Raw genomic sequence first — 401 nt, forward strand, 5'->3', positions numbered from 1 at the left:
ACAAGGACAATTTAGAGGAGGGAACATTGATTTGGGGCTTATGGTTTCAGTTCATAGATGGCTGATTCCATGGCTCTGGGCCCAAGATGAGGCATCACGTCATGAGGGAGGGGCCAGCAGAGGAGAGCTGCTCAGCTCATGTGGGGTCAGGAAGTACGGAGTGACAGAGAGAGGGTTGGGGGGACACCCCAGGGAAGAGGCACCACCGTTATCCAGGGCCTGCCCACCCACCATGACCCCCTCCTGTAGCCAGGCTCCCGCTGCCTACAGTGACCACCCAGCCAGTCCGTTCCAAGTGGGATGGATGGATTAGGTTGCAGCTATCATCCTGCATCAACGGGAGTTTCTGGGGGACACCTCACATCCACACCTTGACAACATCCCCCCCCCCAGGGCCAGGA

This window comes from Marmota marmota, unplaced genomic scaffold (genome assembly GCF_001458135.2).
Source record: "Marmota marmota marmota unplaced genomic scaffold, marMar, whole genome shotgun sequence".
In the NCBI taxonomy this organism is placed as follows: Eukaryota; Metazoa; Chordata; class Mammalia; order Rodentia; family Sciuridae; genus Marmota; species Marmota marmota.